At 40.4% G+C, this 27,890-nt stretch overlaps 1 protein-coding gene and 1 non-coding gene across 2 annotated transcripts in view; one reads left to right on the forward strand and one right to left on the reverse strand.

Annotated features, from left to right (window-relative positions):
- Positions 1-27,890, forward strand: part of SHROOM3 (shroom family member 3) — a 366,880-nt gene that overhangs the window by 183,600 nt on the left and 155,390 nt on the right. The window lies entirely within an intron of this gene.
- Positions 8,662-8,723, reverse strand: LOC126033229 (U7 small nuclear RNA). The gene has a single exon (XR_007504347.1). It is a non-coding gene; the product is annotated as a U7 small nuclear RNA (small nuclear RNA).

The following is a 27,890-nucleotide window of genomic DNA, read 5'->3' on the forward strand; positions in this document are numbered from 1 at the left end:
CTATATTATGGATATGTTAGAGTTCTTCCCTTTGTCTCTGTTACCTCCTGTCTGCCTTTTTATACTTCCCTCTCCATTACTCTCCTTTCCTGGACTTTTTTTATTTCTATAATCTAGGGTCAAGGATTCGCCTACTTTTGGCATCTTGAATTCCTTTGTATAATTTTATCATCATAAAATTATAATTCAGGAAAAAAATTATAGTTTGTTCAAAATAAGACATTTAGCAATTATAGCCTATTCACTCTAGGATTAATTTTAAACAAATCAACTACTTGAAAGCTAAGAATCCACTCATCTGTATAACCAAGGAGGTGAACTAGTGATGTCTCAGGTACATTTTTGTCTTTAAAACGTCAAAATCAGGGGCCAGAGCAATAGCACGGTGAGTGGGTAGTGCATTTGCCTTGCACTCGGCTGACCTGCATTCGATCCCCAGCATCTCATATGGTCCCCCAAGCTTGCCAGGAGTGATTTCTTAATAGAGTGCTAGGAGGAAACCCCTGAGTGCTTTCCAGGTGTGGCCAAAGACCCAAAATAAAATAAAATAAATAAAGTGTCAAAGTCAAGCTAATGTGACTTTTGCGTTGAACACTGAAAAGGGCAAAAGAAATATATATCTGATCTATCTGATTCAGGGCTTCAGTGCTGAACAAAGTCTTCCTAGGAAAATTAAATAGCTTTCAGGGGCCGGGTGGTGGCGCTAAAGGTAAGGTGCCTGCCTTGCCTGCGCTAGCCTTGGACGGACCGCAGTTCGATCCCCCGGTGTCCCATATGGTCCCCCAAGCCAGGAGCAACTTCTGAGCACATAGCCAGGAGTAACCCCTGAGCGTTACCGGGTGTGGCCCAAAAACCAAAAAAAAAAAAAAAAAGAAAAGTAGCTTTCAATTCAAATATATTTAAAGTGTACTCAAACTTTTATTTGTATATATTTAAGTATATTTAAATCTATATTTAATTTTGTATTTAAATTTAATTTAATATGTAAGGGCCAGAGAGCTCAGGTAGGGTGCTTGTCATGCTCATGGAGTTCCTGAATTAGATCCCTGCAACCCCTTATGGCTCCTTGAGCCTCAACAGAATTGATCCCTGAGCCAAAGCCGGAAGTAAGCTCTGAGCGCTTCAAGTGTCACCCCAAAACAATAAAATTCAACTATACCCTCTTATATTACTCCAGAGTACATAGTAAAAGTTACACTTTTCCTATTAATACATATTTCACTATAAAATAATTGTTTATAGTAAATGTATTCAGGCATAATATATTTTAATGTTATTGTTTAAATACGTAATTTATTTTTTAATAGTTGGAAACTTTTTTTACTTAACATTTTCATTGTGTTCTTTTTTTTTTTTTTTTTTTTGGTTTTTGGGTCACACCCGACAGCGCTCAGAGGTTACTCCTGTATCTACACTCAGACATCGCTCCTGGCAGGCAGAGGGACCATATGGAATGCCGGGATTTTGAACCACTGTCCTTCTAGATGCAAGGCAAACAAACGTCCTACCTCCATGTATCTCTTTAGCCCCTTTCATTGTGTTCTTTTTTTTTTTTTTTGGCTTTTTTTTGGGGGGGAGGGCACACCCATTTGATGCTCAGGGATTACTCCTGGCTAAGTGCTCAGATATTGCCCCTGGCTTAGGGGGACCATATGGGACACCCAGGGATCGAACCGAGGTCCTTCCTTGGCTAACGCTTGCAAGGCAGACACCTTACCTCTAGCGCCACCTCTCCGGCCCCTTCATTGTGTTCTTTTTTTTTTTTTTTTGGTTTTTGGGCCACACCCAGCAGTGCTCAGGGGTTACTCCTGGCTGTCTGCTCAGAAATAGCTCCTGGCAGGCACGGGGGACCATATGGGACACCGGGATTCGAACCAACCACCTTTGGTCCTGGATCGGCTGCTTGCAAGGCAAACGCTGCTGTACTAGCTCTCCGGGCCCTTCATTGTGTTCTTATTGACTTTGGAGCTATGACTAACTCATGTCCGCTTGGCATCACATTATAGATGACATTTCTTTTCAACTTGTTGATCATTATAATCATCATTATTGTTATTGAGATAACATAGTTTGCATCACACCCACCACACTAAAGTGCCAGTATCTCTCACAACTGACTTCGGTCCCTTTTTTTGTTTAATTTTTTGTTTTGTATTTTGGGCAACACAGGCAGTGCTCAGTTGTTACTAATGGTTCTGTGCTCAGAAATCGGCCCTGGCAGGCTCAGGAATACAAAAATTGAACCCAGGTTGGCCACATGCAAGGCAAACATCCTACCTGCTGTGCTCTCGCTCCAGCTCTTTTAGATCTCTTCATTCCCCCCCTCTCACTCTCTCACCTCTCCCTAGGAGATTTTAATTCTGCTGTTGGAGTTGAAAGGTTTCTTTGATTGGATATGTGTGTTCTTTGGCTTTATTCTTTATATACCACATATAATACTATGTGTTTTATTTATTTATTTTGGTTTTTGGGCCACACCCGGCAGTGCTCAGGGGTTACTCCTGGCTGTCTGCTCAGAAATAGCTCCTGCCAGGCACGGGGGACCATATGGGACACTGGGATTCGAACCAACCACCTTAGGTCCTGGATCGGCTGCTTGCAAGGCAAATGCCGCTGTGCTATCTCTCCGGGCCCAATACTATGTGTTTTAAACAAAACAAAAATGGGTATGTTTTATTTGGGGGGGGGGTTAGAACCACACCCAGCAGTGTTCAGGGGTTGCTCCTGGCTCTACACTTAGGAATTACCTCTGGGGGTGTTTGGGGGACCATATGGGATGCCATGGACCTAATCTAAGTCTGCAAAGCAAATACCCTACCCGTTGTACTATCTCTTGGGCCCATAAGTGGTTTGTTTTTGTTTTTGTATTTGTTTGTTTACTGTGGTGCCTACAACTGACTTTGTTGATTATCTGTGTGTGCAAGAAACTACTCGAATCTCATTCTTCTCTGTAAATGGTGTTTAAAGAAAAAAAAAAAAAACTCTGCCTGCACAGTTAGTTAGCTGAAGTATTAATTACATTCACATTCCTTAGATATATGCTGCAAATGTAGCATAACTGCTAAGAGTATCCATTCATGTGTGTGATTTTTATATTTATATCTGTGTGTATCTGAAACATTTCAGATTTAAAATATATCTATGAATTTAAAACTTCTTGGGGAAAGGGCTGGAGCGGTGGCGCTAGAGGTAAGGCCTCTGCCTTACAAGTGCTAGCCTTGGATGGACTATGGTTCGATCCCCAGGCATCCCATATGGTCCCCCAAGCCAGGGGAACATAGCCAGGAGTAACCTCTGAGCGTCAACAGGTGTGGCCAAAAAACCCAAAAAAAAACAAAAACAAAAAATACTTCTTGGGGAAAATGTCAATCAGACAAATTATTGTTATTTCTCTCAGTCTCATTGCTTAAAAACATAATTTGTAGCATCTTATAATAATTTTATTCATTTTTGTTTTGTGGAATTAAAACTTGATTCAAGTTAAATTTCATGGCTCTCTGCTAGGCCTAGAAGATGAGCAGGATGAAGTGGAAAAAAACAAAGCCAGGAATCTTAGGCCAAAGAGTAAGGAGACTATTCACTCCTACTCTCTGAGGAATTTATGACCAGTAAGTTGTTTTCTAATGAGCAGAGAATGAGACCTTTGCATCTTCTCTTAATTAGTTTGACAGATATTCATTTAAATTTAAAAAGATTCCCAGGCTTGGGATAGTAAAGGCAGGTTCTAAAGTTTTCATCTTAATTCTGTTTTTGTTGTGGTGGCTCTGGGGAATTTCAACATCTGACAATGAATAAAGCAGGCCATGTCTTCTTCCAAGGATCTCCACATTTTCAGTTTTTAAGTTGCTGTGAAGCACCATGGTTCTGGTGTGCAGCTGTAAATTTAACGAAAAGCACTAGGTTCTACAAATATATTTTTGGACTTGGTTTCAAAGAGGGACTGATTTTTTTTTTCTCCCTGGTGCCTGACAAGGAAGAGTGACTGGGCTAGTCAGCATTATATTAGAAAATATTTGGGCATTAAGAATGCTAGGTATGAGCCGGAGAGATAGCTTGAAGGTAGTGCATTTGCCTTGCATGCAGACGTACGGTGGCTTGAATCCTGGCATCCCATATGGTCCCCTGAGCCTGCCAGGAGTAACCCCTGAGTGCTGCTGGGTGTGTCCCAAAACCAAAAAATAAAAAAATAAAAAGGAATACTAGGTACACACCAAAGTTGATGAACTCAGTAATAAACTATGAATTGTTTTTGCCCTCAGTACTTAAAACCATCATAGATATAGTATTACCATCAGACCTTGGTCACACACACACCTCACTCTATATAGACACAAATGCATATTTAACCATTAGTGTTATAGCACCTTAGTCCCCAAATGGTCACCACACAGCAAAAGGCACACAGAAACAGAAACCCAGCCCCTTGCAGATCGCGAGGCAGGTATGCAGGGCATCAGGCCCTATTATGCTGGTCACCAGGCCCTGTTATGCTGGCTGCACAGGTCCTAAAGATACCTCTCCTTAGACACATAGAGAGTGGCAGCATCCAGCTGCAAGTGCTGATCCAACACTGCTATCAGAGAAATGTCTAAACATAGATGGCCTTGGGAAGAAGGCCCATCACTCATCTAATCTACCCTAGCTAAACAGTCAGCTCTGGAGTGAAGTCATTTATCAGGTCAGTCTGGACTAGCTCCTCCTTTGCAGAGTTTCTCCCTCCCAACACCACCTTCAGTTTTATCAAGTCATCCTAATGAAGCCCCAAAATAAGGGCTAAGGAAGGAGGCCAGCATTTTAGTCCTGACTGAAATAAAAAGCAACAGTTTCAAAGCATCATTTGGTTTCTCAAGTTCATTGTCTTGCCTCTGAGGGTGAAGAGATAAAGTAGATACAAAGCCTGCCTTGCATATAGCTCACCCAGATTGTATCCCCAGCAGCACATAAAATCTCCTAAACATTGCCATGAGTGGCCCCTAAGCACAGGTCCAGGAATAAGTTTTTAGTATAACTGAGTGTGGTGCAAAAACCAAACCAACCAACAAAAAAGTCATCTAGAATTATCATACTCACATTTTTCAAGATTCTGACAAAAGTTAACACCACAAGAGACATCATTAATTCACATTTTCAGTAGCTATTCTGAACTGTAAATATTATATTGGTTCTGAGTTTATATGTTCAAACTTGTGTAAGGAAGCACTTACCACCTGGTACCCATTTTCTTTTGTTTTATTTTTCTTCTGCAGGGTAAAGGGCAAAGGGCTTTGAAGAATACCTCAGGCAAACAAAAGAAGTATTTTCTACAGGAAAAATTGATGGTGTGTTGGAGTCTTTGTGAAGGGCAGTGAGGCTATAATCTCAATGCTACCCTTGACCATTATCTGTCAACTCAAAGCAAATAAGTCAGGGCTGTTCTATCCTCATAAAACTGGAACAGAAAATAACCGCCATGTGATAGTTACCTCGTCAAAGAAAACCACTCATTTCAGATATGTTTATTTTTCTGATTTCAATAAATGATGTGCCATCAAGATATGAGTTCAGTTATAGCATTTTGTGGGAAGGTTTATTTGTTTAGCAAGACCAAGGTTGTTTGTTTTGGGTAGGTTTCTGTAAAGATGACTAAGTTCTGAGGATTTCTCTGCCTTGCTGATGAGGAAATTGGGTAGCATTTTATATACATACATATACATACATATATATATATATATATATATATATATATATATATATATATATATATATGCGTGTGTGTGTGTTTGTGTGAAATTGGGCACTGAATCTCTTTTGCAGAAAGAACTATACCCTATTAATTTATGTTATTCTGTTCAGATATATTTTTATATAGCAATGATTTTGATACTGTATTATGGTGCTTCTCTTATTGTTTTGTTTTCTTTGGGGACCACCCAGCAGTACTAAAGAGTCACTCCTTGTTCTGCACTCAGGTGTTTCTCTAGGTGGTTCTCATGGAACCATTTGTGATGCTGGGAATTGAACCTGGGTTGGGTGCATGCAAGGCAAGTGCCCTCTACTCACTGTACTATGTCTCTGATCCCAACATTATTATAGTACTTCTTGATTTGTTTGTTAATATGTATATTTTTACATCTCCATTTTTCCTGGAAACTCAACTTTTCCATAATCTGAAGCTTTACTTACTTCAAAGTGGACTGTGTATGAACTGAAAAATTGTCCTCCAGAGTGTGTCTCTGTCTGTGTGACTCTGCTGGTACCTTGATCTAGGCTTTTTAACCTCATAAATTATGAGAAAGACACTTCTTGTTTCTCTGGTTTACATGCCATTCCACCTCCAGTAACCTGTTAAAGTAATTTAATCAGACTAAAGTTTACTTATAACGCTGTAGCCATTTGATATTTGTTGGGCTGGTTGATTTGGACCACACACAGCAGTGCTCAGGGATTATTCCTGGATCTACACTCAAGGATCACTCCTAGAAGTGCTCAGAAACCAGATTGAATGCTAGGGATGGAACCCAAGTTGGCCACATGTTAGTGTCCTGCCCATTGTTTTACTGCTCCACCGCCATTTTGCCACTTTTTTTTTTTTCATTTTAGCCACTTTCAATACCATTCACTGTCCTTTTTTTCTGGTGGTTGTACAGCCACCATTTTCTTCCTCCTTCTCCTCCACCTCCTCCTCCTTTTTTTTTTTTCTCTTCTTCCAGCAGTGCTCAGGAATTACATCATTTGACTTTGTACTCAGAAATGACTCCTGACTAGCTTAGGTAACCATAGGAGGTGCTAGATATTGAAAATAGATCTGCTGTTTACAAGGCAAGTGCTCTACCCACTGTATTATCTCTTCAGCCCCAGTGGGTTTGTAAAATCATTCTTGTTTCAGCTCTTCAATTTTAGTTGACTTCAGGCTCTCTAAAGTTTATGTTCTTGGACCTGGGATGAGACTAAGAGGTTGAGCTCTAGTACTCACTGCCTCAAGTGCTAAGTGTGATCCTAGTGCCACAAATAAGTCTGTGAAGGGTGTGTGAGCCTGGTCATCCCAACAACAGCAGCAGCATCGAGATGAAAGTGAAGGGAAGAATACAAACACAAAGTCATGTTCTGTCCTGATTATTTAACTTGGATAGTGGGAAGGACTTTTTTTTTTAACACAGCATGATGAATCGGTTTCAGTGGAATTCAAACGATCTGCTTGTTTTGGTTATTTCTTATCAAGGATGCCAAATTTTTTCTAAGGTTGATGGCATAGGTGAAAGAGCAGAGGGGAGGTACCTCTTTTATGAGTCAATTTGGCCCAAGAGAGGAAATGGTGAGACAGGGCCAAATCATTTCTGAAGATGTATTCCAGGTATATATTAGCACTCCTCAATAAACTGACATCCCCAATTTTAACATAGTAAACCTTCTGACTGTATCTTTGGGTAACCCCTTCATGCTTTTATATTGTTCCCTATTGATTAAATAAACTTTTTTTTTGTTTTTTTGTTTTTTGTTTTTTGTTTTTGGGCCACAGGGGACCATATGGGACGCCAGGCTTTCAACCAGCCACCTTAGGTCCTGGGTCGGCTGCTATTTTATTTCATTTTTGTTATTGGATTATGCCCAATGGTGCTCAGGGTTTATTCCTAGCTCTGCATTCAGGAATTACTCCTGGCAGGCTTGGGGATTTTTTTTTTTTTTGGCCACACCCGTTAACGCTCAGGGGTTACTCCTGGCTATGCGCTCAGAAGTTGCTCCTGGCTTGGGGGACCATATGGGACGCCGGGGGATCTAACTGTGGTCCGTCCAAGGCTAGCGCAGGCAAGGCAGGCACTTTACCTCTTGCGCCACCGCCCGGCCCCAGGCTTGGGGATTTTATGGGGTGCCAGATATTGAACTGGATCAGCTGCCTGCAAAACAAATGCCCTACCCACTGGACTATCACTCCAGCCCCTGATTAAAAAAAAAAAAAAAAAAAAACAAAACAAAAAAAAAAACTTCCTCAGGTCTTGGACTCCTATTACACTGGTAGAGAATTTTTCTTTTATATTTACTAAGAATGTGAGACCTAACAGGAACTCCTGGCAGACACGTGAAATAGAGCTGAACTGAGACTAAGCCTAAAAAGCTGGTTCTCCCAAGGATATTTTCTGTGTTTTTTTTTTCTTTTGGAATTTCTGGGGATCTGGAAAAGATTAAAACCTCCCATGAGATTATTACCTTTGAGCTGCATTTGTTTAATATAGGCAGAATCAGTGACACATTGTACTAGAAGCACTTTGCTTCCTGGAGTATTCTTGGGCAATCCTATTTCATTTTTCCCCAAGAAAAACATGTACATGTATTTTTGATTCAAACATTTGACACTCCTCTGCCCTTTCTGGTGTGTCAACCTCTTTTACTCAGCTCTTAGCCTTCTCTGGGATAATTCTACATTTTGTTCTGGAGGAGGCAAGATTTTCTGGTCAAATCTCTGATAATTAAGAGACTGGAGTGATAGTAGAGTATACCCTGCATGTGGCTGACCCGGATTAGATCTCTGACACCCTCCATTTGGTCCTCTTAGTACTGCCAGGAGTTACACCTGAGTGCAGAACCAGGAGTAAACCCTGAGTAGAGTTAGCAGTGTGGCCCTAAAACCAAGTAAATAAACAAAAAATAGTTTTACTAGACTTTAGGAATCTTTTTTTTTTTTTGGTGGGGGGGCTTCCGGTGGAGACCAGAAGGCCTGCTGGACAAATTCTAAAAGAGCTGTAACACTTGACTTTAGAAATCTTAATATTTTATGCTTATTTCAATTATTTCTAAATATAAAAATAATTTAGTACAATTATAACATTTAATTTTAGGTAAGATTGTACCTTATGTCATAAATACTCTGTACAGTACAAAGTCACAAAGTTAATTTCTCCTTAAAACAAACACTATTAAATTTCAGCAAAGTTAGGACCTAATCCACATACTATCCATCACTCTAGCATCCTGTAAGCTAAGTAAATATTCAATCAGTAGTCTTCAAAGTTACAGGGAAAAAACCAACCGAGTAAAGGGAGAATTCTCAGCATATGGAGTCAAAGAGGAATCATAGGCTCTTACATACTTTCCAAGTCAATGAGCTCAGTACTTTACAAATCAGCACACTCTTTACTTATATGGCTTCAACTATTGAAACTAAAAACCTTGGGGCCGGTGAGGTGGCGCTAGAGGCAAGGTGTCTGCCTTACAAGCGCTAGCCAAGGAAGGACCACGGTTCGACACCCCCCCCGCCCCCCCCCCCCCCGGTGTCCCATATGGTCCCCCAAGCCAGGGGCAATTTCTGAGCACTTAGCCAGGAGTAACCCCTGAGCATCAAATGGGTGTGGCCCGAAAAACCAAAAAAAAAAAAAAAAAAAAAAAAAGAAACTAAAAACCCTGGAGATAGATAGATGGAGTGGTTAGGATGGTTGCCTTGCATATGATCAACCCAGTTTGATCCCTGGCATCCCATATAGTCTCCTACGTGCCACTAGGAATGACTTCTGAGTGCAGAGCCAGAGTTAAACCCTTATCATGGATGAGTATGGCCCCCAAACTGAAAAACAAACAAAGAACAACAGCAACAACAAAAAACAACTTCAGGGGCCGATGAGGTGGCGCTAGAGGTAAGGTGTCTGCCTTGCAAGCGCTAGCCAAGGATCAGGACCACTGTTCGATCCCCTGGTGTCCCATATGGTCCCCCAAAGCCAGGGGCAATTTCTGAGCGCTTAGCCAGGAGTAATCCCTGAGCATCAAACGGGTGTGGCCCCAAAAAACAAAAACAAACAAAAAAAACAAAAACAACTTCAGACCCTGATTCTCTACTCTAAGTAACTGCTGACTATAATCCTTGCCAAGGCAAGCTTTTATGCTATAAAGTTTTATGAGTTCATATATATAGAGTCTACCATGCAGAGTCTACCATGGACTCTTAGTATTATAATAGACTTATATCATCTATCATGGATGACAAATATCTTATCCATTTCATTAATGTCTTTTGCCTTTGATTGGATAAAAAAAAAAAACCCTTAGGTGGTCCTGGGAATGTATTCCACGTGGGTGAGTTCCCATAAAACCTGGAACAATCAGACAGAACTTTTATGGCAGATGCTCATTCAGACTTGAACTTCATGTTCCATTTCCATTTGACTCTTCTTAAGAATGGCCAGGAGTGGGCCTGCCCTTGGCTCAAGAGAAGGACAGAGTTGAGAGGGAGTGGGCTCTATCACAACTTGTTGATAGTTCTGAATCTGCCTTGCCACACCAAAATCAGCACTCTATCCACTTTCACATAGCAAGCCTCCCAATCATATACTCAGGAAGCTAGAAGGTCAATCTCAGTGGTTTGTACTTGGGAAGACAGATTTTATAGTCTGTAACACAGTATCTTCAGGCTTTCAAACTTAAAGGACTATAGGACCAAGTAAGGAACATACCAGTATGAAATGGACCAAAGGAAAAAAATAATATCACTTGCCCTTTGCTCAGGGACACAATGGGGAGGGGTGAGGATTGAAGCAAACTGAAGGCCTCATGCCACACCTAGGGAGTGGCTGAATCGCAATCTAATGGGTTATTATTATGAGAGAATGCAGGCCCCATGTTGTCACAAAACTGGATTTGTATGTGAATTAGCCCAAATGATTAAAAGTACATGTTGAAAGCACCATGTGGGCTAACATTCTGCAGGCTGTGAACCAGGTTCTGTGTGCAGAGGCTGATCAGTTAATGGATGAGTTGTGTTCAGAGGAGGAGCCTGGAAGGTGAGACTGAGTAAATCCAGATGGTTTTTCTGTATTGGCCTTTGTCAGTCCCACCCCTCCTTCAGAAGAGGTTGTGTTGAGTTACGCTTTATGTCACCTTGAGAGAATTAACTGTCTGCCTTTGGAAATCAGTTGACCTTATCAGGGTGCAAAAGAGGAGACAACTTAATTTGGGAGCAGTAGGAAATAGTAGGAACATGAGAGAGAAATTAAAGGAAGTTTAAGCATATTTGAAGACCAGTCTAAACTTCCATGTTAAAAATGCAAAATTTTGTTTTTCTTTTTTCCTCAAGCCCAAAAAGCTTCTTTACTTCATGCACATTACATGTATCATCTTCAAAGAAAGTGTATGATTAAGGGTTTTAAAGACAGGACGCTCAAGTCTTCTGTGACACAATGACTGATTGCTACCTGTCATTCCTCCTGACATGCGCTTGTGATTTTAAGGGTATCAGATAGGAAAGGTGCCTGATGGAAACACAGGGAGTTCAGTCCTGATTTGAAATGAATGATTTATGCCAATTGAGACTGTGCTACAGCATGTTTCCACTTAAGAGACTTGCTAGAGGAATGCATCTTGGGTGCCTCTCCTCATTCATCACAGTGTTTACAAACCCTGCTTGAAATTGTGGGTAAATCATCAGCCTGCTGCTTTGAGGCTGTTTTACAGCCAGGAATGTTAGAGGTGATTGAGCAGGAGCTCAGGGATGAAGAAATGAGGCCTACTGAGGAGATCACAGAGCATATTTGATACTTGACCTCAAAAAGTACTACTGGTCCAGTCCTCAGTATGGGAAATGCTGCCCCTTTTCATAAGTTCTTGTCCCGATAGAATGGTACCACTGTATCAGATAAAACATTTCAGAGTTTAGCTAATACCTGTTTTGATCTGGTAAAAGAATCGAAGATGTACCTCACAAAAAAGATTAAGAATCAAAGACTTGGGGCTGCAGAGATAGCACAGCAGTAGGGTGTTTGCCTTGCATGTAGTTGATCCAGGGTAGACGACGGTTCGAATCCCAGCATCCCATAAGGTCCCAAGTCTGCCTGGAGGGATTTCTGAGCACAGAGCCAGGAATAACCCCTGAGTGCCACAGGGTGTGATCCCCACCAAAAAAAAAAAAAAAACAGAAAGAAAAAAAAACTTGTTCACATGTGTGTCCAAAATATGAGCATTGCATCCCTAGAAGAAGAGAAAGCTGTCTTGGAGCTCTAGTTAATTCAACTCTCCGGCTCTTTGGCCATCACATATGTATCTATTTTGTTTGTTGGTTTTCTTTTTAACCTGGTAGTATTCAAGGCCTATTCTTGATTCTGTGGATCACTGTGGCTCACTCCTAGTAGTGCTAGGGGGATCATATGTAGTGCTGAGAATTGAACCCTAGTCAACTACCTACTAGACAAGCACCGTGCTCACTATTCCATATCTTTGGCTCATGTATTTCCCCTGCCCTCAGTCTGTTCCCTTTCCTTTTCCTTTTTACAATTTCTGTTGTGATGACTGGGGAGCCAGCATTCTTATTTGTAGTGCTTGTACTCTGAAAACTTGCACTTGAAGACTGCTCAGGGATCATTTGGTTGATACTAACAATGCTCAAGAACCTCTGGGACAATACATACCTGGTGGATGCCAAGAGTGGGGTTGGGAGGGGTGGGCCTGAGCACAAGGTGCTGGGGATTAAACTAGACCCTACATGTTTTTCATATATATGTATATATATATATATATATATATATATATATATATATATATATATATACACACACATATACTGTACTGTTTTCCCAGGCTGAGATCCAGACTTCTTAGTAGGGTGAGGCTAGAAGCTGTTTCTGTTCTTATCTAACCTTGACATTCAATGGTTCTAATAATCTGGCTTGGAATCCCAAAAGGATCAACCATTCTGCATTTCCTGTTTCCTGGATTATAAGTCATTTTTTAAAAACAATAATCCAACTCTTTGACTACTAAATAGGTTTCCCTAATGTAGAAATTAATATACAACTGCTAGTGAATTTAAACAGGTAATATATCAACAAGATGAGATGTCAGTAAATCTCTGTAGTCAAATGAATGTTTATCTAAAAGTCGATTTATTTTATTGATGCTCATTGAGTCAGAGTGGTTTGTATTTTTGAGTTTGTGTGTCTCTTAGTGGTTAAGCGCACAAACTCTAAACCAGCTGGACTTGAGTTCTAGTTGTGGTTGTGACTAAGCAATTCACTTAACCTTTCACTACCAGATTTCATCATGTGAAGACAGATGACCGAAGCATTGCCACAAAAGTTGCAGGAAGAATTAGAAGAGCAAGGGTATTTAAGCAGTTAGACTGAGTCTTCACATAAATTGATTAAATGAATCACGTACTAGCTTCCATTTCAGCTACTATTGTTATACATTAAATAGGTCATGTTTATGGAACTTACTCAATAGACTTGACCCTCTTTTAACCCTTAAGAACTTATTTAGATCAAATTGTTTTTCCCCTAAAGATCTTATTTCATTCAAGCTCATATTGGTATTTGAAAGGTAAATACAATATTTTACTAAATATTTTTTGCCTAAGCTAGAAATAGTATACTTTTTATTCAGATATTGTTTAGTGCTCTGGAAATAGTTTAACAGTCTGGAGCACATTGGAAGAACAAAGTTGGTCCCTAGCATTTCCAAGAGTAATCCCTGAGCACTGTAATGGAAGTAGCCCTCATATATCATTAGACTCCCAAACAAAAATAAAACTAAAAGAACAATAATTATATTTGATTCAAATGTTTTTGTTATTTTAAAAACTTACTTTGCCAAAACTCAATAGTTTTTAGACTTCAATCTGATGGACTTGTACTGAGGTGAGTAACTTCTTTGCTTTACAGAAACGTAACTTAACCATAAGACTATTTTTCTGATAAATTATCTAAGAATATTGTTCTTTGCCGGAGAGATAGCACAGCGGCGTTTGCCTTGCAAGCAGCCAACCCAGGACCTAAGGTGGTTGGTTCGAATCCCGGCATCCCATATGGTCCCCTGTGTCTGCCAGAAGCTATTTCTGAGCAGATAGCCAGGAGTAACCCCTGAGCACCGCTGGGTGTGGCCCAAAAAACAAAACAAAACAAAAAAAGAATATTGTTCTTTTTTTTTTTTTTTTTTTTGGTTTTTCAGGCCACACACATTTAATGCTCAGGGGTTACTCCTGGCTAAGGCTCAGAAATTGCCCCTGGCTTGGGGGGACCATATGGGACGCCGGGGGATCGAACCACAGTCCTGATCCTTGACTAGTGCTTGCAAGGCAGACACCTTACCTCTAGCGCCACCTCACCGGCCCCAGAATATTGTTCTTTAAGAAAAAAAGAATATTGTTCTTTAAGATATAATGAAGATATGTTTTGAGTTAAAGAACTAATCATTTATTTTATTAATCCTTTATTTCTTTCCTTTTTTTTGGGTCACACCCTTTTGATGCTCAGGGGTTACTCCTGGCTAAGCGCTCAGAAATTGCCCCTGGCTTGGGGGGGACCATATGGGACACCGGGGATCAAACCATGGTGGCGATCTATCCTTGGCTAGTGCTTGCAAGGCAGACACCTTACCTCTAGCACCACCTCTCCAGCCCCAGTCCTTTATTTCTTAAGCAAAATTCATACATTAACTCTTAAAGAATGAAAGTTTAAAATTTAAGAAGTTAATTAAAAGATGAAAAAAATTAAGATTTAAGATTTCTGAATAGTTCTTCATAATGCCATTTTTTTGGTAGGGAATCACAACTGGGCTACACTCACAGATTATTCCTGGCATCCTCAGGGGACTATAATGGATGCAAGTGTTTGAATCTGGGTTGGTAGCATGCAAGGCAAATGCCCTAGCTATACAATTGCTCCAGCCCCTACAATACCACATTTCTAGTAGTAAAATGTGAAATGTTAAATGACAAATTGTAAATATTGTAAAATACACAATTGTTTAATATGCAAATGAAAGTATACAGGGACTTTTTAACTCAGTCCTATAGGGAGCCTAAAACACCTTTATTTATATCTTTACACTTATGTTTGTATACATATAGAATGTGGGGCTGGCGAGGTGGCGTTAGAGGTAAGGTGTCTGCCTTGCAAGTGCTAGCCAAGGAAGGACCGAGGTTCGATCTCCCAGCGTCCCATATGGTCCCCCCAAGCCAGGGTTAATTTCTGAGCTCTTAGCCAGGAGTAACCACGGAGCATCAAATGGGTGTGGCCCGAAAAACCAAAATGAAAAAAAAAGGTTATGTGTGTATATGTGACCTATTTATATAAATTTATTTATTTAAGCACTTTTTTTTTTACCCAGTTGTTCATAACACACTTATTTCTGGCATCCAATGTTCTAATATCAGTTCTATCACCAGTATAACATTCGTTCCACCATTGTCCCCAGTTTCCCATCTTCCCCCGATTCTGCCCCCTTGCAGGTATGAGTAATATTGCTTGTTACAACTAAATCCCAATAGAATTGTTTAAAAAAAAAAAAAACTAATTGAAAGAAAACTTGTGACACAGCACACAATGGGGTGATTAAGTCTGAAGGTTTAGTAAGCTGTTTGTTAATAGTTGAGCTTTCTGTGGTTAAGTTTAGTTTGTTGAGCTTAGGTGGCATCTATGATAATTTCACAACTAATTTAACTCATTCCTACTGGAATGTCAGTATTGAAAAATATGGAGGGCCGGGCGGTGGCGCTAAAGGTAAGGTGCCTGCCTTGCCTGCGCTAGCCTTGGACGGACCGCGGTTCGATCCCCCGGTGTCCCATATGGTCCCCCAAGTCAGGAGCAACTTCTGAGCGCATAGCCAGGAGTAACCCCTGAGCGTTACCGGGTGTGGCCCAAAAACCAAAAAAAAAAAAAAAAGAAAGAAAACTATGGAGGTGTCATGAGGCTGTGTATGCAGTCCTGTGGTTCAGGACTTAGAGGATCTGTAGTGCTGAACTGATAAGCTAAAATGGCAGTGACTGAGAATAATGGGTTCGGTTTCCAAGGCTTCTGGAAGTATGAAAGTGTGTGATGGAGAGGAGGGGTGGGGAATGGAGGTGGCCCGCCCTAACTCCAAAAGTTTTTGTTTTTGTTTTTGTTTTTTTGTTTTTGTTTTTGTTTTTTTTTTTTTTGTTTTTGGGCCACACCCGTTTGACGCTCAGGGGTTACTCCTGGCTATGTGCTCAGAAATCACCCCTGGCTTGGGGGGACCATATGGGACGCTGGGGGATCGAACCGCGGTCCGTTCCTTGGCTAGCGCTTGTAAGGCAGACACTTTACCTCTAGCGCCACCTTCCCGGCCCCTAACTCCAAAAGTACCTCAGAGATCTTCACTCCCAAACCAGCATACCTGGAGTTTTTGGTAATTACATTTTTTTTGTAGAGATTAGTGGAAAAGCCGTGAAGTTGGGCCATTGGTGTGGCAGCAGTTGTAGTCTGTGTATATGCAGTTGTTAAGGCTTTAGCAAGTCACATATATCCTTTATCTAATTCATATTTTATTTACCTTTACCCCAGTTGCTTTCTCAGAGGTATTATCTCAATGTCTTATATTTTGAACTGCTTGAGGGTAAGTTACAACAGAAACTGTTTATTCCATTTTTAAATTTTGGGTCTACACCCAAATATATTAAAATGTACTAATTCTTGACTTTGTGATAGAGATCACTCCTGCTGAACTCGGGGGAAAATGGAATGCCAGCAATTAAACCTAGTCTGTTCTCCCTGCCCACTGTGTTATATCTCTGGTCCCAGTTTTTACCTTTAAATAATTAGTATTTCCTATGAATAGGCATATTCTCATAAGGAAACAAATTAAGGATAGGAATAGTATCTTTCACAATTGCAAAATAATGGTCACCTCTAGTAATTTGAATACACATACAATACTCTCAAAAGTTGTTTAATCAACTGACACAATCATATCCCTTTATAGTATTTTTCTCACTCTTAGTACAAAATTCAACCTGGGGCAAGATATTACAACTGGTTTTTGTGTCTTTTTTTTTTCTGACATGTACAAATGGCATGTACATGACCTTTACTTATTTTTATTAAAATTGTTATCTTGTATATGATCACTAATAGTAAGCTAGACAAAGAGGGGACCACCTACTCTAGCAGCCCAGGGGGTGATGGTAGGGTATATGGGTTGCAGAAAGGGAACTGGGATGGGGGGAGGACAAATTTGGTGATTCAATGTTAATATGTACCTAAAGTACTACTGTGAAAGATATTTAAGTCATTATGATCAAAATAAAAATTAAAAAAAATTGTTATCTTGAAGAATATATTTCCATATTTTTAGTAGCATACTAAGAACATTTCATTTGACTTTGGCCTGTCGTGCATCTGAATATAGGACAATGTACTTAAGTGAGTTCTCAGGCTGAGCTCCAGGGGGGATTTTGGGCCATACTAGGTGGCACTCAGGAGTTACTCCTGACTCTGCACTCAAAAATCACTCCTTGGCAGGCTCCAGGGATCATATTAAATGCAGAGGATTGAATGTGGGTCCATCCAGGGTAGGCCACGTGCAAGGCAAATGCCCTACCACTATGCTATCTCTCCAACCCCTTTCTTCACCTTTTAATAAATAATTTGTGTATCTTAATTTTAAATTTTGTTTTATTGGGCCAGACCAATAGTAGAACTTGCCTTGCATGCAACAGATCCAGTTTCAATCCTCAGCATCTCACACGATCTCTCAAGTACCAGGAGTAATTCCTAAATACAGAACCAGAAGTAATCCTGGAGCATCTCCAAAGTAGCCCCAAAACCAAAACTAACAAAAAAGTAATATTTTTTTTTCACAATCTGAGATTCAGGGGCTGTTTTGTGTGTGTGTGTGTGTGTGTGTGTGTGTGTGTGTGTGTGTGTGTGTGTGTGTGTGTGCGCGCGCGCGCGCTTAGGTATGACCCCTGGTTGGTGTTCTATAGACCATATATGGTACAGGAATTAAACTGGGGTCAGCAACACACAGCCCCAGTCCCCTATCAAACAAAGCCTTTCATTCTGTTAACAGCCACCTCCATCCCAAAAGTAGAAAGAATGAATGAGTTACTTTTTCCTGGGTACTTCTGGTCCCTTCTGAGGTTCTGGCAGACAACAGTGCCTTATCCACAATCCTGTGGAAGTGGAAAGAATATGATGACCCAAATGAAATCCCTCCAGCATGCAGCCATCAAGACAGAATGCAAATACACAGAACAATCTCTGAGGATGGGGAGAGTCCAGAAAAGTGAAGCTGACTTCATAGGGATGTTTGTGACTTTCTCCTTTGTGCTACGGTTTCCATCTCTCAAATCTTCTTAGTGCTAAGTATTATTTTAACACTTTCCCACCCTCAAAAGGCAGAAAGAGTCTCAGCCTGCAGACAGCCTTACAGTCTGTGCCTATCAGCAGGAAGTTATGCCAGAGGCTAAGGGGATCTGGTATATGCAGGTGAAGCTCTTTTAGAGACACTAGACTGAACTACAGAAGGATGACTTCATAAGAGATTCACTTCAGCTCAAACACAGGCAGCACAGAGACCGTATCCAGTGAAAATTCTCATGCATTTTCCTAAATCTCTGGGTCATCTTTAACTCCAAACTCCTTGGGCATTGAGCCCCACGGGCTATTTGTTCATTTATAAATTTAGTGAGGCTTCATTTTTTTTCTCCTCACACTCTTTTGTCATTGTGTCTTAGGTGGGTTGCAAATCCCACTTGCTTAGACAAAGTAAATTCAGTGTTTATTTCAAGTCTGGTACCATTTGGATTTTTCTTCCATTTTCTTTATTTTGTTTAGTTTTGCACAATTTGATGGGGAGACAGATGGGTTTTCATGGGAGTACACCTATGTTAAAGGTATGCTTTTCCTAGAGAGTTCTTCCTTTGTGTGTTTGTCATTAAAAGTAGCTCTGTCTGAATGAACTCTCCTAGTAGAATGCTGGTTTGTAGAAAGAGAGTTCCTGTGTTCGCTCCCACCCTCTTTCCCTGAAGTCAAATCTTACTCGAATGTCAATAAAATGGCAGCTCTCAACAAGGGAACATTCTCTGTTCTCCAGGCAGGGAACCAAACCAGGTACTTGGACCTTCATTTTCAAATGAACGGGTTCTTATGTTGTAAATATTTAACCTTTCGCAATAGTATGCCAAACAAAGTTTCCATTGGGTTTTCAGCTAGTTTCACTTCACACAGGCAAATAAAGCCTTTACTTTCTAGAACCTTCTTTGGGTAAATAGAGATTATAAGGCGGGGTACTTTGGTTTCAGAAGGAACAACAACAGTGCAGATTCCTAAAACATATTTTCCTGAGAGGCCTGGGGCTACGACGGCCTGGTTGGGCTCTTGCCCGCAAGCTGTCGACCGGGTTCGATCCTCAGACATCACCTAGGGATGAGCACTGCAAGAAGTGACTCTTCAGCTCAGAGCCAGGAGGAACCCCTGAGCATCACTGGGTGTGACCCCAAAACAACAGAAAACAAACAAAAGAGAAAGCAAAATACAGGAAGGCAGACAATCTAATTGGAGAAAGTCTGATGTAAAAATAAAGTGCACCTAAAATATGACTGGGAAAGTTATGGAAGCCACTATGACCAAAATAAAAATGTATATATTTATAAAAAAGTAAATAAAAATGAAGTGCAAAAGTAAATAAATATACAAAAATTAAAAAAAGCCATATTTTCCTCCTTGGTTGAGATGAAGTGACCATGAGGAACTAAGTCTGCTAGCTAAGAAAAATGGATGTGGGGGCCGGAGAGATAGCATGGAGGTAAGGCATTTGCCTTTCATGCAGAAGGTCATTGGTTTGAATCCTGGCATCCCATATGGTCCCCCGAGCCTGCCAAGAGCGATTTCTGAGCGTGGAGCCAGGAGTAACCCCTGAGCACTGCTGGGTGTGACCCAAAAACAAAACAAAACAAAACAAAAAAAGAAAAATGGATGTGATGGGAAATGCGAGTGATGACTGAATAGCTGCCATTCCCTCATGTGTTGTCTGTGCTGAGTGATGAGGATGGCTAAAAGCAAAACTGAGTTACTTTTACCTCAGTGTGTGGTTATGAAAACATTATGGAGGACAAGGTGGGAGGGAGATAACATTTTGTGGTTTTTGGGTCACACCCAGCAGTGCTCAAGGGTTATTCCTGGCTCCAGGCTTAGAAATCGCTCCTGGCAGGCACGGGGGACCATATGGGACGCTGGGATTCGAACCGATGACCTCCTGCATGAAAGGCAAAAACTTTACCTCCATGCTATCTCCCCAGCCCCCAGACCAAGTGATTTTTATCTCTTTCATGAAAATGACAGAGCTGAGCTTCCCTGTAGCCTCTAACTTGTCTAGGTTCCTCAGTGACCATTTCTGGCATTTGTTCTCAAAAAGAAAATAAAAAGTTCAGGAATAAATTAGGTAGAAATTTTTGATTGTCAGCTCATCTCTGTTTACTCCCAATGTGATACAGTTACTTCTTTTAGGAAAAAGAATTCTCTATAAGATATTCTTTAGGGGGCTGGAATAATAGCACAGTGGATAGGGCATTTGCAACAGGGTTTGATTGCCAGTATCCCATATGTCCCCTGAGTCTGCCAGGAGTAGCCCTTGAGTAACACTGGGTGTGCCTCTCCTCCCCCCCCCCCAAAAAAAAAGCAAAAACAAAACAAAAAGACATTCTATAGATATTTTATTCTTTTTTTTTGGGGGGGGCATGCCTGGCCATACTCAGGAGTTACTCCTGGCTTTGTACTCAGAAATAACTCCTGGCAGGCTGGGGGACCATATGGGATACCGGGAATCAAGCTTGGGGTTCGTCCTGTGTCAGCTGCATGCAAGGCAAATGCCCTGCCACTGTGCTATCTCTCTGGCCCCAGGTATGTTGCTACTTTTATGACTCCTCAGTCAGAGATAAGTTGACTTTAAGAATATTATTAAAACCTTACTCTTTCAAGTCTATGTTTTCCCTTGAATATCTATCTCTGCCTTTTCCATTCTAAAGAAACCCATGTGCTCTCTTAAAAACAAACTTCCCTTTGGGCCCGGAGAGATAGCACAGCGGTGTTTGCCTTGCAAGCAGCTGATCCAGGACCAAAGGTGGTTGGTTCGATTCCCGGTGTCCCATATGGTCCCCCGTGCCTGCCAGGAGCTATTTCTGAGCAGACAGCCAGGAGTAACCCCTGAGCACCGCTGGGTGTGGCCCAAAAACCAAAAAAAAAAAAAAACAAAAAAAACGAAAAAAACAACAAACTTCCAATCTTTGTTTCCCTTCACTTATTTCTAAGTAAATTTTGTCCAATAAAAACTACCCTGCTTTGCTAAAAGAGTAAATAAAAGTATATTATTAAATCCAACAAGGACTTGAGACAGCTCTGAAATATGCACATACATATGTACTAGGGAGTAATTTTGAATATTTCTTTTTTGGGGGGTCCATACCCAGCAGAATTCGGGTTATTCTTGGGTCTGCACTCAGGTTTCACTTCTGTCAGACATAAGGTACCATATAGAATGCTGGGGATCAAACCCAGGTCAGTTGCATGCAAGGCAAGCATCCTACCCACTGTATAACCTGTAGGATCAGGCCCTATTTTGGTCATTTATTTTCTTTTTTTTTTTTCTAACATGTAACTTCTGCTATCCCAAGTGTTTGGATAGCAAAGCATAGTGAACCGAAGTCTGACTGTCTAAGCTTATCATTAAGTACACTGCCTTTCAGAATGGTACTTGAACCACAAATGACTCTTAAGGTCAAAGACCAGAAGTGTGAGTCAAATTGGAAACAGAACCTTGCAGGGCCAGTCTGTCTGCCTGGTGACTTGGCAGTTTATAAAACTCCTCACTAGAAAGCCAGTTGCCAGGGGGTCCCAGGAAAGCATTTAGCTTCCTCTCAGATTCATTTACTGTGTTGTCCAGAGGAGGACTCAGCCTTGTTCAAAGAGTTTGCAAGAACATTCACTATTTCCCATGTCATATTTACACAAATATTTCCCAAAAGAAAATTTGATATATAAAATATAATTAGTTAGTTGAATATTCCTTCAAGTCCGTCCCTTTTTTAGATAACTGATCAGCGTGATTCAGAATATTTTTCATGTTACTTTGCTTCTAAAACTTTTTTCTGCTTCTTTTCTGTTTATGTTTAATTTGTCCAAACAAATGTGCAAAATGCCAAAGTGCTTTTTAGCAGTGTGAGCTGAGAGTGTAGAACTGAAAGAGTGTCCTTGGAATTTGAAATAAGAGACCTGGATTCCAGGAGTGAGTGGGAGGAAGGAGTAAATATGTTCCCTGCATACTCAGGTGTGAATATCATAACTGAAAATTCTGTGTTTTCTTTCTAGAATGTTCTGTAAAAATAGTTTAGCTCTACTTTTCAGAAAACTCTTGTTGAATTTGGTTTGGCTTTTAACTTTCAGCAAGTTAACATCTGTAACTCACATAACTAGATTTGACATTTAGAATAATTTTTCTAGCCCATAGCTCTTAAAATATCTAACCACATAGTTTTTAAAAATTACATCGAAGAGAAATGGACATCTTCAAAGCTACCTGGTATTTTTAATATGTTAATAAAATGTTAGTGAAGTCTGCCTGTTTCCCCTGTAGTTCTCATTAAAACGTCAGAGTGGAAAACGGCAGCAGATGTGGCATGTATTCAGACATTCCCATGGCTTTCGCTTTTGTCCTGCTCTTGTCTAGACTCACCTATATGTGATCAATGTTCTGTTGTTCTTGATGATAGAGGTTTATTTCAAGATGCCGGGGATACCTTTGGTCTTGTGACTTTGACACTGGAGCTCTGCTGCCTGGAAAGATAGTATATTAGAGCTTTGGGGATCATTCAGCAGCCTGCTTTGCTGCGGTCACTTCATTCCTGGGAAGTTTCAGAGTTGCCCTGGAGACAAGCATGAGCAACGTTCACTTCAGCCTGAATCATTTCAGAAAGCCCTGAATCCAGTTCTATTGTCCAGGTTTCCAAGAGTGGGTGCAGGGCATGAGAATTCCCAAGGAGAGTAAAAAATGGGTGCCATATGATTCTCATCTGTCACCTTGTTTGTCAAGAGCGATTATTACTGTGTTTTTCAAGTTGGATAGTACAGAAATTGGAATGCAATAGATGAAATGAATCAGTGAACAGCATATCTGAATTAATGAGTCTGTATGTTCCTTATTTTAGAGTGGGCCTAAATCTTTATTGAATTTAGTATTATTGACCAATGTATGAATTATTTTGAATAAAAGCCAAGTGGGCCTTGTCATATTCACAAAAATGTTTGAGGTAGCCTGCAATGTTTTTTATATTTTCCTGAGTTTACAGTAGCATCTGATTAATCATTTTTGCCTTTGTTATGTATTGTTCCCTTTATTAACCTCAGCAAATAGAATTATGTTATTATTGAAAGTGAAAAGCTTCCTTTTTGCAAAGCTAAGATGTAAGCTCTAAGGGTCCACTTGCTGTAATCTTACCCCAGAAGAATGGATCTGTAGCAAGTCCACTGTGCAAAATAAACCAAACCAAGCATCAGAGTGAAAAACGTGGTGCTCAAGGGCTTTTAACCTCATGGTTCCAGAGCCCATCAAACCAACAACTTTTATTCCCTTTCAATCCACTTCCAGTCCAGGGGAGGGTCCAGTAACAGACAAAAGTACCTACATGGAGCAAATGCAGTAAAAGTGGCTTTTTACATTTCAAAAGTCTTGGGTGATGGATGGAGAGAGTGAGTGCAAAAGTCTTTGTATTGGAATAAAATTAGGTGTAATCTAATGGTAAGTCCAGTAATTCAGGGTCCCCTAATTTGGGCAAGTAAAGCAGGAATATTTTTGTGTTAGATTTGTAATTTATGCTACCCTTTTGGAATGCAATTTCTATATTGAGTAAAATGGCCATCTTTATCTTTGTTTCCCTGGGTGGACAAAATTATTTATAAGTAACAATGGAAGTATGATTACAATTTCAATCTTATCAGCTCTGAAGTAAATTATAATAGATTCATATTGTTTACTGTTTTCAGATGAAAAACTCTAGGCCTGGGGCCGGAGAGATGGCATGGAGGTAAGGCGTTTACCTTTCATGCAGAAGGTCATCGGTTCGAATCCCGGCGTCCCATATGGTCCCCCGTGCCTGTCAGGAGCAGTTTCTGAGCACAGAGCCAGGAAAAACCCCTGAGCACAGCCGGGTGTGACCCAAAAACCACAAAAAAAAAAAAAAGAAAAAAAAAAAAAAGAAAAACTCTAGGCCTTAAAGTTTTGTTTCCAGATTTTCCATCTAACCCCAAATAGTGAGCTACTTAGTTATTCAACTAAAGCAAAAAAAAAAAAACAAAAGAACATTCTTTGGAGGATTCGAGGCAAACCTTTTCTTTTTTTGTTTTGGTTGGTTTGGGCTGTGCTTATTCCTGACTCTGAACTCAGGTATCACTCCTGGCGAACTTGGGGAACCATAGAATGCTGGGGATCAAACCCTGCTGAAAAGCAAACACCTTTCCCACTATTCTATCTCTCCAGCCCTCAAATTTTTCCATTTTTCTATCATTAAAAACCTATTTTCAAAATGAAGTTCAGATTTATATACAGCATATGCAAGGTTTTTCTCACCAAGGTTTTTCATCCTTCCTTTCTTCCACACTCCAGTCTCTGAACCGTTGCCAGGGAGTGGAGTAAATGGGTTTTCTCTCTATTCCTGACTTGGAGCAACTTATTTCTCTGAATGCTTTCCCTTCTTTCCTAAAGTCTGATGAGACTTTTCATCATATCATATCTTTGTTTAGTTCTATAACCAACCCCATCATATTGTAAATGTCTCTTTCCTTTTAGACTCTAAGCAATATGTTAACTAAGGGCTGAAACTCATTCACTCTTGTACTCTGTAGAGTACAACTACTGTTATAAGTAGTTGGTTAATGTTTTTTTCTTAAAAGTTCTATTGAATTTAATAATTACACCGCATATAACACAACTTCTGTTATATGCAAGTTACATTTCTTGACCTTTCAGTGTCTTAAAGGAGGAACTACATCCTAGGAACAGAATGTTCTCTGAACATATTATAACTTCAGTAATCAGCTCTTTATAGTTACAGGGTAAGGAGAGCATTGCATGGATTTCACATTGAATCATAAAATAGATGGAAATAGGTGGAAATAGGGTGATGTCATTAGGCTAACCAATCTTTTTTTGTTTTTTGTTTGTTTGTTTGTTTTTTGGGGCCACACCTGTTTGATGCTCAGGGGTTACTCCTGGCTAAGCACTCAGAAATTGCCCCTGGCTTGGGGGGACCATATGGGATGCCAGGGGATCAAACAGTGGTTCTTCCTTGGCTAGCGCTTACAAGGCCAAGACCTTACCTCTATCGCCACCTCGCCGGCTCCACCAATCTTAAATTATAAAGATAGCAATATTAAGAAAGCAAGGGAGGGCCCAGAGAGATAGCACAGCGGCGTTTGCCTTACAAGCAGCCAATCCAGGACCAAAGGTGGTTGGTTCGAATCCTGGTGTCCCATATGGTCCCCCGTGCCTGCCAGGAGCTATTTCTGAGCAGACAGCCAGGAGTAACCCCTGAGCACCGCCAGTGTGGCCCAAAAACCACAAAAAAAAAAAAAACAAAAAAAACAAAAAAAAAAACAAGAAAGCAAGGGAAAGAAAAATTTCTCCCTCCAAGGGATTAGGTCTTCCAGTGAATAAATAAATTTTCCTTCTCTAGGTTGAGATTATTTTGAAACTTACATTTTATCGTTAGTGATATTAAGAGAACTATCCGCTACTTTAAAGTATGGGTTACTTTAATATTAAAATTATACAATAGAGAGCAGAGGCTTTGTGGGTATTGAGCCAATGTTGTGGGTATATAAATGAGATCAGTTGAGTTTACCAAATATTGCTAACTGCTGCATTTTTATTAAAAGGGAGACTGAAAGCTTAAACTATTTTTTCTTAATTATATATCCCCCTTATCTAGCTCAAACACCATTCACCTCTAAGTTACACTGACAATAAAAATTTCTTTGTTTTTGTTCTTATGTTTTTGTTTGGGGCCAATCCCGTTGATGCTCAGAGGTTACACCTGGCTATGCACTCAGAAATCACTCCTGGCTTGACGGGACAATATCGAATCGCGGTCCGTCCTAGGCTAGCGCTTGCAAGGCAGACGCCTTACCTCTAGTGCCACCGCTCAGGCCCCAACAATAAAAATTCCTGATAACTATGTTTGCAGCAAGGAAACAGAAACTTTAAAACTGCTGGAATTGGGCCGGGCGGTGGCGCTGGAGGTAAGGTGCCTGCCTTGCCTGCGCTAGCCTAGGACGGACCGCGGTTCGATCCCCCGGCGTCCCATATGGTCCCCCAAGAAGCCAGGAGCAACTTCTGAGCGCATAGCCAGGAGTAACCCCTGAGCGTCACAGGGTGTGGCCCAAAAACCAAAAAAAAAAAAAAAAAAAACTGCTGGAATTAAGAAATGTAATCTTAGTTTAACAAAGGTAAAATTACCTGCAGAAGCTACCATGTGTCCAAAATTGGTGCCAGGCATTGGATATGCATCATTACTCCCCATCTCAACACCCTGATAGGTGGAGGTGTTGTACCTTTTATACATGAAGGAACTGAAGCACAGTTTGGTTCACTTAAGTATTATATCTGGGGTTTGGTGTTTGGTCAGATTGCCACAAAGCCCTTGTTCTCTATTGTATATTTTTTCTTTCCGGAGAGTGGCCACCACTCATATCTTGCACTTTAATACAAGTGGAATCATGGGCAAGAGCTATGGTACTTATAGTACTTATAGAGCATTTGCCTTGCATGCAGCCAACCAAGGTTTGATCCCCATATCCCTAGGCTATGCCAAGAGTGATTCGTGAGCTCAGAATAGCCACTGAACATTGCTGGGTGTGGATTCAAAACACACAAACAAACAAATAAAGGATCATATTTTTTATTTGGGGCATTGGCTGCTTGCACACATCATTGTAGAACAGAGTTCTTTCTATGTGTCATGATGGCACAGTAGCTAATGAAACAACCACCACTTGCAGCCCTGTCTCAATTTTCTTGAATCTGTAGTGTTTGCAGAACTTTTGGATTTTAACTCAGAGGGTTGGGAATCTGACTCCAAAGACCAAATGACTAGTAATTGTTAAACTGATGAATTTTTTCAGAATTATATAGCATATCATGCTATCTGCTTAAATCATCTATCTCTAGCTCTTTTTCTTTAAGTATAGGTATGTATAAATCTATATATTTATGTTAAGTAGTTATGTATAGATATAACACTTATTAATATATATATTAATTGATTTTAATGAGATATAATTTATATACCATAAAATTTATCTACTTAAAGTGTAAAACTTAAATATTTTATTTATTGAGGTAGGGGTTTGGCCATACCTTGTGTGGTGCTTAGAGCTTACTCCTGATTCTGCTCAGTGATCACTTCTGGTGGTGCTTGGGACCATATATAATGCCAGGGATAAAACTAGGGTCAGCCACATACAAAGCAAGTGCTTCACTCCTATACTATCTCCGAGGCCCCAAACTCAGTGATTTTAGTATCTAGGTATGTGCTATCACCAAGATCACCTAATTTCAGAATATCACTCACTCGACCCTATAAGCAGTCCCAAGTGGCCATCTCTTTATACTTTATCTTTATACTTTATCTCCTTTATACTAAAGGAATCCTATTTACCCTTTGGAAATATGAAAACTCAACCCATAGTTTTCATTTGTACATTGTTCATTTGTCTGGCTGAATATTCTACACTATGGATGGACCATATTCATCCATCAGTGGACTTTTGGGTGATTTCCATGGCTGTGGTCAGAGGTCACCATTGAGGACAGAGGTCATTGGCCCCAACATCTGGTGGAATTTCTGCTGCTGGCATGCTATTATTCCAAAGAGTATCATCCCTATGAATGATGAATGGCATGCTATTTTCATGCACTTTATAGAAATATTCACTGATATGGAAAATACCTTAACCGTGCCATAAGAGGTTGTGTCCCTCTCCACCCGATTCCCCACCATAGGAATCCTGCTATGTCTGTACATCAGATCCCTCTTAGTCAAACAATGTAGATATGTGCATCAGAGGACCCCTGGTGCAGGTTACCACTTCTTTCTATTTTTTTGGTTTTGCTTTTGGGCCACATATGGCAATGCTCAGGGCTTACTTTTG

Source organism: Suncus etruscus, chromosome 16 (assembly GCF_024139225.1).
Source record: "Suncus etruscus isolate mSunEtr1 chromosome 16, mSunEtr1.pri.cur, whole genome shotgun sequence".
NCBI classification, from domain to species: domain Eukaryota; kingdom Metazoa; phylum Chordata; class Mammalia; order Eulipotyphla; family Soricidae; genus Suncus; species Suncus etruscus.